This window comes from Sinocyclocheilus rhinocerous, unplaced genomic scaffold (genome assembly GCF_001515625.1).
Source record: "Sinocyclocheilus rhinocerous isolate Xijiao unplaced genomic scaffold, SAMN03320098_v1.1 scaffold1050, whole genome shotgun sequence".
Taxonomy (NCBI): domain Eukaryota; kingdom Metazoa; phylum Chordata; class Actinopteri; order Cypriniformes; family Cyprinidae; genus Sinocyclocheilus; species Sinocyclocheilus rhinocerous.
This window is the reverse complement of record NW_015651629.1, coordinates 486,420-497,796: the sequence shown is the minus strand read 5'-3', so window position 1 is coordinate 497,796 and position 11,377 is coordinate 486,420. Positions and strand designations below refer to the sequence as shown.

The following is an 11,377-nucleotide window of genomic DNA, read 5'->3' as shown; positions in this document are numbered from 1 at the left end:
TGCCTCTGTGTATAAGGCAAGGTTCAAAAAGAAATGATTGATTGAGTCAGTGTGGAAGAACTTGACTGGTCTGCAGAAACCTTGAGCCAAAAACTCATCAGCAAACACCAGTGACTTATACATACACTATATGGACAAAAGTATTGGGACCCCCTTCTTTAGAACAGAAAAAGTCACTTCCAAAACTGTGGCAACAAAGATGGAAACATAATTCATGCATTTAAAAATTGTATTTCCATCTCTGTTGCAACAGTTTTGGAAGTTTCTCAAAATTATAATCGTAATGATTGTTGTTATTTGAGAAATTTACTTTTTCATTTCAGGTATTGCACTTTCTCCAGTAAGCACAAATCAGTAGAATGTGTATTTTACCTCATCTAGTGTACTGATTTATTATAGGCTTTTTATTATATAAATCAACACCAAAGACTTATGCAATCTCTCTGTCTACATTATGAAAACAGCTAAAACAAACGAAAAATATTATAACAGTGAAATTCCTAGTAATTCCACTAATTCCATAATTGCAATAGTCTATTTCTCTATTAAAACAACAGCGGTTGAGTAAGTGTATTTATTCGGTGATCACAATCGCAAACAATATAGTGAGATCTCATGACAACACTGACCGGCTGAATGACGCTTTAATTTAGATCGCTAAACTCCAGCTTGTTTGTCGGTGTTTTCAGACCATCAGTGGCGGCGCTTCCACAATGAGAAGTGAGTGCGTGCTCATGGTTGCCAGATTGCTTAAGATAAGCAAAACACACCGGGCAGAAAATGTATGAATTTAACAGCGAAGCTCTGATTCGTGGATTTGAACTCTTCGGCAACCGCACTCATGAAAGCTCGCGTAGTAGAGACGTGTAAAAAATGCTACAGTAAAAACCTGTTAAATGGTTAACGGTAAATTCCCCTACTATATACGGTGAAATATATACCGTTTTTGGAAGTAAAAAAGACCGTATAATTTACAGTGAATAACCGTAAATTGACATTCCCAGAAATCCTTGCGTTACATTTCAAATGTGATGTTGAAATAACTATGTTTCTTCTTAGTTTTTTCTTATCAGTTTTGTACATTAGGGTTGTGTGTTACACCTAATGTTGTTAAATGAATGTTTATTGCATTATTTCAGTTTCATGTGTGTTACCGTGATGGTGTTTAGTGTTTGTGTGAATGACTCTGTGCACCTTCTATATTTGTTATTATTTAAAAGCTTGTGATGGGCTTTGGTTCATCACATGACTTTCTCATCACCACCTGCATTTGGTGGTTATCAGTGTATTACAAATGTACAAAACAGATTTCAGTACTTCAATAGGTTGGTATATTAACATTATATCAGTTAATGACATTATGGTATTTAACTGTAAATTCAGGTTAAAACCGTAAAACCTAAAATGTTGCTACCGTATTTGTTACGGTAAAATTCTGGCAACCACAGCTGCCGGTTTTTTACTGTAAAAAAAAAAAAACACTTTACAGTGTAGAATATCATTATATGCTTAAACATTAAGATTTGTACTCATGGAAATTGCTAAAGCAGTCAAGCCTGTTCATAAAAAGGAGGGGTGCCAATACTTTTGGCAATATAGTGTATTTGACCAGCAGTATCTGTAGTTTCACTCAATAATGGAATTGTGTACTTTATCCACCTCTAGTCAGGCGTGATGGCCGCGGCTGAATCAGTGGACTCGCATTATAACGACACGTACCCGCTCAGTCCACCGGAACACACGGCCAGCGGGATCCGTTACCGGATCGGAGTCATAGCGGACCTGGACACGAACTCACGCAGCCAGAAGGACAACACGTGGTTCAGCTTCCTGAAACGAGGCCACCTGCTGGTGTCCGACAGCGGGGACAGCGTGTCTGTGGAGTGGGATCCGGAGACGGTGGTTCTGGAGAGTCATCTGTCGGAGAAGGGCCGCGGCATGGAGCTGTCCGATCTGGTGGCATTTAACGGGCACCTGTACAGCGTGGACGACCGTACAGGCGTGGTGTACCGGATAGAGGGCAACAGAGCCGTGCCCTGAGAAACAAATGTAATCCACTGCGAGTTCAGCGGCTCAGATGTCGGGAGTAAATGACGACTGCTATGTTCATTATTACATCCAACAACAGAACACCTCAATCGCTTAGGAGTCATTCTTGTCTACATCTGCTCCGGCGGTGAAACAATGGCGGACTGATGACAGCTCACTCAGGGCGGAGCTAAGGTAGACGCCAGTGCCAATCAACAATCGTGGGAGGGGCCTGGGTCTGTGTGACATCACACCACCAAGAATCTGAGAACAGCTTGATATGAGAAAGGGGTTTGGATTTATTGAGATTTTTTAAAAAAGCACTGGGTGGATTTTTATCATTACAGGGTAGCTGTGTACACTAGGGCTGTCAAAAATGTTTTTGAATATTCATAGAATTTAAAATAAGAATCCACATTCTAATGCAAAAACGTTGCATTCGAATTTTAGGTGTGCGTCCGGCTGCCTTATCAGTGGTGCACAAGATGCGATGACGATCGTTGCATTTTAATGTTTTTCATAGCTTATCCACTAGATGCGGCGCTGCTACGTTGTTCATTTAAAATATTGCAGAAAAAGAGAACATCAATGTGGAGAAGATGTTGTTTACGTCAAACCCGAAACCAAGCCGTTCACACAGAATCCATATTTATCGCATTTTCTAGAGGGACATCTATCACCGTTGCACTCGCGTCTCGCACAAGAGAGCCACATGTTTAGAAAGCCATGTAAAATTAATCTAAGTTCAACTTTTAAAAAAACTGTATATACTCTCTTATATATTACTGGATATACCTACTCATATCATATTGTGCCATTTAAAGTCACATGAAATCAGATTGGACTCACAATACCAAGTAGTATATCATGTAATCTTCAATATGTTTCATCCAACTTCCTGTTTAATAAGGAAACACGGCAAATTCTATGAAGGTGCTATTTTAGGTCTTACTACATGCTCAAAAGTACCAAATTTTGACCCTTTGTATTTTTCTGTGACCTCTGACCTGTGGCTGCAGGTTTTAAGGCGGAGTGGTTGGCGGTGAAGGACGAGCGTCTGCATGTCGGTGGTCTCGGGAAGGAGTGGACGACTATCACCGGCGAGTTCGTCAATCACAACCCCGAGTGGGTGAAGGTGGTTGGGTTCCATGGGGATGTGGAGCACGAGAACTGGGTGCCGCGGTATAACACACTCAAGAAAGCAGCAAATATCAAACCGCCAGGTGAGTCACACACCTGCGGCTAGTGACGATACATTGATGTGTAAAGACACGAAACGATCGGCATTACCGCCACCTATCTCTCAAATGGACCATTGACACTCTTATCTACAATCTCAATTAGGAGTGTATCGTCACAAGCCGCAGGGTTTAATTTGGTTTTGTTTGTGTATGTTTTTTTTGACTCTCAAAGCCGTGATTCCCATCCACTTGCATTATATGACTGACAGACTGCAACGGTTTGTGTTAAAAATCTTCGTTTGTGTTCTACTGATAAACATCAAATTTTCATTTTTGGGTGAACTATCCCTTTAAGTAAAGATCATGTTCCATGAAGATATTTAGTAAATTTCCTACCGTAAATATATCAAAACTTAATTTTTGATTAGTAATATGCATTGCTAAGAACTTCATTTGAACAACTTTAAAGATGATTTTCTCAATATTTAGATTTTTTTGCACCCTCAGATTCCAGATTTTCAAATAGTTGTATCTCAGCCAAATATTGTCCTATCCTAACAAACCATACATCAATGGAAAGATTATTTATTCAGCTTTCAGATAATGCATACATCTCAATTAAAAAAAATTGACCCTTATGACTGGTTTTGTGCTCCAGGGTCACATATGTTTTCTTATATATTATGTTAATTTATCTGAAATATGTTGTGTGTGTTTGTCCTCTGTGTCTGTGGTCTGTCTCAGGTTATCTCATCCACGAGTCGGCCGTGTGGAGCGAGCGTCTCCAGCGCTGGTTCTTCCTCCCTCGCCGCGCGAGCTCCGAACGCTACGAGGAAACAGCAGACGAGCGCCGCGGCACGAACCTCATCCTGAGCTGCTCGCCGGACTTCAGTCAGATCTCAGCGTCGCGCGTCGGGCCGCTCAAACCCACGCTCGGCTTCTCCTCCTTCAGATTCATCCCAGACACAGACGACCAGATCGTACTGGCGCTCAAATCGGAGGAGGACGCGGGACAAATCGCTACATACATCACGGCCTTCACGCTGGACGGACGAATCCTACTGCCTGACACGAAGATCGGAGACGTCAAATATGAAGGACTGGAGTTCATATAGACAGCCTTCAAAACAGCAGAACGGCTGTGCAGGCATCCACTACCCATAATGCAATGAAACGGCAGCCAGTATATTTCAGAGACTATGTTTATGTGCTGTATGCCGTAGGGCTGCGACGATAAATGTGACCCTGCAGCACAAAAGCAGTCTTAAGTAGCTGGGGTATATTTGTAGCAATAGCCAACAATACATTGTATGGGTCAAAATTATAGATTTTTCTTTTATGCCAAAAATCATTAGGATATTAAGTAAAGATCATGTTCTAGATTGTTTTGCACCCTCAGATTCCAGATTTTCAAAAAGTTGTATCTCAGCCAAATATTGTGCTATCCTAACAAACCATACATCAATGGAAAGCTTATTTATTCAGCTTTCAGATGATGCATAAATCTCAATTTCTAAAAATGTACCCTTATGACTGGTTTTGTGCTCCAGGGTCACAAATCGATGCAGAATCGATTCTGCGCTTAGATTTTAACAGCAGATGGTGCTCTACTCAAACGCTCATGTAATTTCACCTCGGCTCAGAATGCTTTTATGACGCGAGATTAATGTAAACACCGCACACTGTGAACACCTTCGCTTCAACCTTTTCGAATTTTATGAATGATTATTTTAGGCTCAAGTGTGTGTAAGGATTTGTAAACAAGCAGAGTACGCTGTTTCTGAAGCATGCAGCGCCATCTGCTGTTCACAACTAAGCTCAGAATCGACTCGAGAAAGAATGCATTCGGAAAATCTCAGAATCGATGCCGAATCATTTCTCGATTCGTGATGCATCGATTTATTTTCTCAGCCCTAGTATGCAGACGAACGTCCTCAATGTGGGACGAGACACAGAGAAACGCTCAGGGGACTGAAGCAACGGGAAACAGATGCAATAATAGAGGAAACCTCTAACCGAACATGACAGGGTTTCTGCAGGTTTAAAACATCCTGATTCACCTTTTCACAAACTAAGGCCTTAAAATGTCTCAAATCAGAGTCTTAAATTCATAAAGTGTGCATGCTCTGCAACGAATGAACCTTTTCCAGTACAAATATCTAAAAGTAATGGCAGTATGTTGAAAGTTATATTATTAAAAGTGCTGAAAATCGAAAAAAAAAAAAAAAAAAAATCACATTTTTTTCTGTAATTAATCGCTGTTAATCCAACCCAACATTAAAGTTTTTAAATACACTTTTATATTGCAATAATTTGACATTGAATCTTCAAATTAATGCAGAAACAACAAAGACAGTATATTTTTAATATTTGTATAATGGCATCTTTTTGTTTGTTTGACTGAAGGCCAGTATCACTGATACCAGTACTACTGATGTCTCTAGGAAATTATTTTTTCCTAATATTTAACCATTGACTAGCCATTCAACATTACAAGAGCTATTAATTTGAACATTTATTAGACTACTTAAAATAACTGCTAATTTAAGTGAACTTAAAGCAATCTTCACGTAAACCCATTATAATAAATGTCATATTTACCTGTGCCCGTCAACAAGAAGGAAATATGCAGAAATTGAATGAAGTTATCAAACACTAAATTAAATATAGATGAATACTTAAAGCTACTTCAAGCAGTTGTGTGTGGGGTGGACAACCCAAGCTCCGCCCCTACGATAAATATTTTTAATGCCGTTAAACTGGAAAAATTAATCACATGCGTTAACGCTAATTTTGACAGGACTAATTATTAAACTTTCAAGCATTGCTAATACAAGGCATTGATATCACGAGAACATATTGTGTTGCTTAAATTTTATGTTTGTTCTTAAAAAGTCTTAAATTTACCTTCATCAAACCTGCAGAAACCCTGCATAATAAATAAATGTGTGCATTGAGAAATGCACTAATGAGAATAATTCCAGTAATTGTTTAAAAAAAAAATAATTTGCCTTTATTAAAAACTACAACACCTCAATGTACTTTATTTATTTTATTTTTGCTTATTTTAGTGTATAAACTACACTAGATATGTTTAATTAATATTCCTTTGATTTATGGGATTAATTAAAAGACATTTAAAATGAATATGCAAATAAAGATTTATTATTAATTTCAGACATTTAGATTTTATTTTTTTAGGTGTGCCTTCCTGCAGAGTTAATTTATGTTTGGGGTTTTATAAAAAAAGTAAGAACTAAATCATGGATTTAATCACAGAATGAATTATAAAACATAAATTAGCAGTCAGAGTTTAGTTCCCATGATGACCAGGGGCCCGTTCTTCGTACGTCGCTTATTACATCCGAGATGAAACGTCACATCCAAGATGATATCATCGCGCTAATCAGGATCTGGCTAATTCGGTTCTTTGAACGCACGTGTTGTTGATGATTAGTCTGGCTGGATTGAGTTATCGGAGATAATTGCGCATTCATGGTTTGGTTTAAAAGGGGCTATGTATCGATACTCGAAACCACGATCAGCAATGCAGCAATTGGCTGGCGGCAAGACAGCAATGTAATGACATCATAGAATTAAAAAGACACCTGACGAAAAACTTGGCGTCGGCGAGGGCAAACGCGTAACCACAAACTCCAGCCGCGTCGTCTAGACCCTCCACCAGCCTGACGGAGAAACCGGTTTGATTAAGTGTTCGGTGACTAACCTAACCAAACTAACTGGTGTATTCTCACCGGTCACCAACCAGCTCCACCTTCTGCTGCGTCTCCATCTGCATCTCCTTGAAGATCTTCTGCACCTCCGGCTGGAAAACAAACACCGCAAGAGTCTTGGTAACCCCAGACGGCATTATATGTGTAGCTCAAAGAAATAGATTTTTTAAATTGAAAATATATTTGCTTTCAACCTTCATATACCAAAATGTATTTCAGCAGGAAAATATACTTTTTTTAATTTTACAGTAGCCTTAATGTTTGATTTTTTTTTTTTTATATATGTGACCCTGGAGCACAAAACCAGTTATAAGGTTATAAGATCTGTGTGATATATTTACGGTAGGAAATTTACAAAATATCTTCATGGAACATGATCTTTACTTAATATCCTAATGATTTTTGGCATAAATTAAAGAAATTGATAATTTTGACCCATACAATGTATTGTTGGCTATTGCTACAAATATACCTGTGCTACTTATGACTGCTTTTGTGCTCCAGGCTCACGTTTATTGTAATATTGCTCACCAAGGCTGCATTTATTTGATCAAAAATTGTAAAATATTATTACAATTTAATAGATTTTTTTTTTTTTGTGAATACATGTTAAAGTGTCATTTATTTCTAAATAACATTTCTGATTATTATCAAATGTTGGAAACAGTCGTGCTGCACAATATTTCTGTGGAAGACGTGATACATTTTATTTGTCAGGATTCACAGATGAATAGAAAGTTCAAAAGAACAGCATTTATTTGAAATAGAAATCTTTTGTGACACTATAAATGTCTTTACTGTCAATTTTCATCAATTTAATGCAGCCTTGATAAAAGTATTAATTTCTTTTTAAAAAACTTATTTACCTCAAACTTTTGAATGGTAATATCTCAGTTTTCCACAAAAGTATTGTGCAGCACAACTGTGTTCAACATTGATAATAATCAGAAATGTTTGTTGAGCAGCAAATCAGCATATTAGAATGATTTCTGAAGATCATGTGACACTGAAGACTGGAGTAATGATGCTGAAAATACAGCTTTGATCACAGGAATAAATTATAGTTTAACACATATTCACACAGAAAACAGATATTTTAAATCGCAATAATATTCCACAATTTGTACAGTATTTTTGATCAAATTAATGCAGCCTTGGTGAGCAGAAGAGACTTTATTTGAAAACAAATCTTATTAACTCCAAACTTTTGACCAAGTCAATGGAAACCAAAACTGTCTTCAAAATATGTTAAACAGAAGAAAGACGTGCAGGTGAGTAAATGATGATGTTTGTGTGGACTGTCTCTTTAAGAGCGTGTCACCTGGTCTTTAGGAGTGCAGGGTCGTATGGTGAACACGCGTGTGGGCTGAGGGCTGCGGAACAGGTCACGGATCACATGCTTGACTGTAGGCAAGACACATTTGTCTTTGTACTCCTCACCTGGTTGCCGCCACACACGCTTGACACCATCTGAACCAAATAAGTTTATCTTGGTCTCATCAGACCACAGGACATGGTTCCAGTAATCCATGTCCTTAGTCTGCTTGTCTTCAGCAAACTGTTTGCAGGCTTTCTTGTGCATCATCTTTAGAAGAGGCTTCCTTCTGGGACAACAGCCATGCAGACCAATTTGATGCAGCGTGCGGCGTATGGTCTGAGCACTGACAGGCTGACCCCCCACCCCTTCAACCTCTGCAGCAATGCTGGCAGCACTCATACGTCTATTTCCCAAACACAACCTCTGGATATGACGCTGAGCACGTGCACTCAACTTCTTTGGTCAACCATGGCGAGGCCTGTTCTGAGTGGAACCTGTCCTGTTAAACCGCTGTATGGTCTTGGCCACCATGCTGCAGCTCAGTTTCAGGGTCTTGGCAATCTTCTTATAGCCTACGCCATCTTTATGTAGAGCAACAATTCTTTTTTTCAGATCCTCAGAGAGTTCTTTGCCATGAGGTGCCATGCTGAACTTCCAGTGACCAGTATGAGAGAGAGAGCGATAACACCAAATTTAACACACCTGCTCCCCATTCACACCTGAGACCTTGTAACACTAATAAGTCACATGACACCGGGGAGAGAAAATGGCTAATTGGGCCCAATTTGGACATTTTCACTTAGGGGTGTACTCACTTTTGTGGCCAGCGGTTTAGACATTAATGGCTGTGTGTTGAGTTATTTTGAGGGGACAGCAAATTTACACTGTTATACAAGCTGTACACTCACTACTTTACATTGTAGCAAAGTGTAATTTCTTCAGTGTTGTCACATGAAAAGATATAATAAAATATTTACAAAAATGTGAGGGGTGTACTCACTTCTGTGAGATACTGTAAGTGGTACACTCTGCGCATTATTATTATGATAATATCACTAAAATACCATTAAAAACAATATAAAAATTGTGGTTGCGATTTTAAAATTTGATTAAAAAAATCATATATGCTGCCCTTGTTTTAGGGCTGCACAATTTGGCTACATTTTTTCCATATTATTAATATTGCAATAAAATAATAATAATAATTTACTACTACGGCTACAAAATAAAACCAAAAATGACTAAATAAAATATTACTATTGTAATATCTTACTACAAAGTAAAACAATTATTATTATTATAATTATTCTACTGCTAGTATTACTGCTACTGCTAAAAAATAAATAAATTACTAAATGAGAACAAAAAATACTATTGTAATATTTTACGACGAAATATAAAAAACTACTACTACTACTAAATAAAACGAAAATTACTAAATAAAAACAAAATAAAAATGTTACTATTGTAAAATTTTACTTCAAAATAAAACAAAACAGAGTATCACATTATAAATGCATTAACCTTAACATAAACAATTTATTTTATCGTTATATTTGACGTATGTTCATATTATATTACATTATTTTATGTTATATCATGTTTTTGGCGACTCACCCTCGACTACTCCACTGAGGAACATCTTGGATTTCTTGGACATGATTCCTGGTTTTCCAGCAGATCTAAAGACCACACGCATGCAGCTGATCGCTCTCTGCGCTCTTGAATGAGTTCTGTGCATCTGCTGACTCTGAATCAGCTGTTTAGATTAATGTTTATGTTTATAATCTCTCTACTTCCTTATTGTACTCGTGGTCACCCCGTCGCGCATGCGCACTTCCGCAGCTGTCAAATAAACCCCGCCCATCTGCGCGTAGCTCCGCCCATCGCCCTCCCGCCCTTTTCCTGCTCGTCAAACCGACAACTCTACAGCTGTTTGAGGTATTCCATACAAATAAACTATAAAAATGTTAATAAAAGGCACGAGAGACTACTTTACATTTGAAATTATATCATAATCGCATGAATTTATGTCAAATGTGCCTTTGAAATGTTTGAAAATGACACTGAAGTGAACATAAAGGTACTTAAACATAGTTTGAGTGGACGTTCGTTTTAGTCACGAACTTATACAATGAAAAACTGATAAATTATTAAGAAAATATATACCACCAGGCGTTCATTCTTCGTTTTTCCATAGAATCTTCCAAATTAAACATGTTTTCTTGGGAATATTGTTTTAAATTGTAATCAACTTACAGCTTTTTCCGTTCCTTAATGACGTCGTCCTCCGTCACGTGACATCGTTTTAGCGGGAAAACGAGGACAAATATCAGTAAGTACTATCTGATATTTGATGAATTCTCTGATGTTTTATCTGTTATTTGCTGCAGGATCTATTCTATTCACTTCACATATCTATATAATTTTAAAAGACTTTTTGATTTGGTGATTATTGTGGAACCAGAGGATCAAAACAATCATATTAACATCGTCCACTAACCACAAACAAACAATATCGTCAACACATATTATAATTTCAACCCATCAAACTTCTGTCAAATGTTTTAATTATAAAGTTTGTTTGAACATCTTTTACACTAAATGACACCTGCTTTAATATTTAATTGTATTTTTTAAATATGAAATAATGACATTCATTTTCAAGTGACTTAAGTGTCAAAATACTTCTAGAATTATTGCCCCTATTTTAATATGCACATCCGAATAGACCCAGTATGAAAAATAATTAATTTTAAATTAATTAATTATAATTGTAATTAATTTAAAGTTATAGGGTGACTTCTATTGTTGTTTTATTTCTATTTTATTTTCAAATGTTTTTTTTGTGTGTTTTCTAGTTTTAATCACAAACATATTACATTTTTATTATTATTATTATTACAGTTTTAGTTTTTTGGGGCTGCCGTGTGCTATACTTAACTTGTGCAATAACCTAATGCTAAATAACAAAATTTAAATATAATGTAAATGTAAATAACAAAACTATTTTTTATTTTTTATTTAAAACAAAGCCCCAAATCAAATTAGAGGCAACCGCTGCATTTTAATCATGATCCAAACAAAGATGCTGCATACATGCAACATGAGCAGTT

The 11,377-nt window shown here is 37.1% G+C and overlaps 1 pseudogene; it reads left to right on the top strand.

Annotated features, from left to right (window-relative positions):
* The window catches only part of LOC107713250 (soluble calcium-activated nucleotidase 1-like), a 9,838-nt pseudogene extending 5,339 nt beyond the window's left edge, over positions 1-4,499 (top strand).
* Positions 4,500-11,377: the final 6,878 nt, after the last annotated feature.